This window comes from Cynara cardunculus (genome assembly GCF_001531365.2).
Source record: "Cynara cardunculus var. scolymus isolate 2C chromosome LG 15, CcrdV1, whole genome shotgun sequence".
In the NCBI taxonomy this organism is placed as follows: Eukaryota; Viridiplantae; Streptophyta; class Magnoliopsida; order Asterales; family Asteraceae; genus Cynara; species Cynara cardunculus.
In genome coordinates, this window is record NC_037542.1 from 6,371,378 (window position 1) to 6,373,488 (window position 2,111).

General features: G+C 44.4%; 1 protein-coding gene across 2 annotated transcripts in view; it reads right to left on the bottom strand.

Moving 5' to 3' along the window:
• Positions 1 to 2,111, bottom strand: part of LOC112527944 (lipid phosphate phosphatase 2-like) — a 13,653-nt gene that overhangs the window by 1,469 nt on the left and 10,073 nt on the right. The gene's annotated exons all lie outside the window — the stretch shown is intronic.

Below are 2,111 nucleotides of genomic sequence, written 5' to 3' on the forward strand. Positions count from 1 at the left end.
AGTTTCCCTGGAATCGTTTGGCTCTTGTTTCTTCATTAATACAAATTTCCTATTTCTTCTCCATTTCATCTACTGTTCATTACTACTCTGTTTTCAGTTTTCGGTTCTCTATCATTGGTCCGACCTGCCGACGACCTGCCGTTAACCTGCCATTTCTCTTGTTTTCCAACCTCTTTTCCAAAATTCCGATGGAAACACGTTCCATTCAATCTCGTTTTGAGCAACACGAGGAAATTATTCAGCGCTTACAGTCCGATGTGGTGGAAATCAAGTCGGCAATTCAGATTTTGGAGGCTGATCAAGTTGAGTCCAGCGAATTTCGCAAAGTAATGATGGCGTGAGTGAAACAACAAGGAAAACCTCAGCTGGGGGATTCCAGTGGGTTCTCTGGCACCATCGATCCACCTTTTGGGTCTCCTGACAATGGTGAATGGTCGTGGGGTGGGGGTCCGATTCCGCCTACAACCACCGATGGCCTTCCATAGGCTGTCAAGAAGATCAAATTGCCAGAGTTTAACGGGTTCGATCCGCAAGGATGGATTCAGAAAGCAATCCTGTATTTCGATATTAACGGTACTCYTCCTGCCCTYCGACTTCGTTTGGCTCAATTGAGTATGGTAGGGGTTGCTCAACATTGGTTTACAATTGTTAGGCAAGTTCATGATTCTATTACCTGGGACCAATTTCAAATTGAATTGTTACAACGATTTAGCGGTCTGGAAATCCAGAATCCGTATGAACAATTGGCGACTATTAAGCAATCCTCTTCTATTTACGATTACATCGATGATTTTGAGTACTTGCTGTCCTTAGTTCCTAAATTGCCGGAGTCCCAAGCTTTGGGGTAACTTATCGCTGGTTTACGTGATGAAGTCAAACGTTGGATACGATTGCATCGTCCTTAGTCTAGGTTAGATGCCATGTACTTGGCTAAGGATGTGGAAGAAATGCTCCGACCCACTACCGGTACCATCTCTCAATCCCGTTTCCGTTACGAACAACAAGGTGGGCTTGGGTCTGCTCTACACATGGATCATTCTTCATTTATGGGCCGGACTGAGTCAAAAGGGCCCATATCTTCCAAACCTAGCGATAGGGCTTTTCCGTCTCGTGATGACTCTAATCACCTTCCTTCTCCAAATCGTCAATCGGGGTCTGCTTCTTCGGAGGTCGCTCAACTTCTGCATCGTGATCGGGGAATTAGCTCCCTTACACGAACGGAATGGGAAGATCGTCCTAAGAAGGGTTTATGTTTTCGTTGTGGCCAACAGTTTAGTCCTGGTCACAAATGCCCGGAGGGAAAGTTAAGGGTAATGCTATTAGGGGATGATGAGTATGGTGTCGATGAGGGGAATCACTTTACATTAGAAGAAGACCAACCACAGATTGATCAACCAACTGATCATCCTGTGCAGGGGTTGTATACAACTTTGGAATTTTTTGGGGCTACCTCAGAGGCACCAGGGGGTAAGACTTTGAAATTGGACGGATCGATACGGAATATACTAGTGATTTTGGTAGATAGTGGGGCTACTCACAATTTTGTTTCTCGACAATTAGTACTCTCATTGGGTCTTCCATACACATCGTTTGGAGGTATCAACATACAATTGGGAGATGGTCATAAAGTGTTTGTTACTCGCCGTTGTGTTAATCTTCCAATCCTAGTAGGAGGCTGTACATTTAATGTGAATGCGTTGGTGTTTGATACTGGGCATCTAGATGTGGTTTTGGGAATAGAATCGTTGAAAACCTTGGGCGTGGTAACCCATAACTGAGATAAGTCTTGGATGTGTTTTCTGCATCGGGGTGAATCTGTTCTAATTCAAGGGTTGACTCTTCCTCAGCAGCCTCTTACTTCCCTTCAAACTTGGTTAGCTTCTGATGAAGCAGCTCCTCTTGTTCCCAAGTCTTCCTGTCAAATCGAGGGGGGTGTTTCCAGGGACCTCTCTTCCATTCAAAGTCAGTTTCCGGATGCAAGTCTTGAGGACAAGACTTTTTTGAAGGCGGGAGTAATGATACGAATGCTGATTTATTATTACCAAAAGTCACTAAGCCTAGGATAATGTATGTTTATTCTAGAAGGGGCATAGAGGTAATTCCTAAGTGTG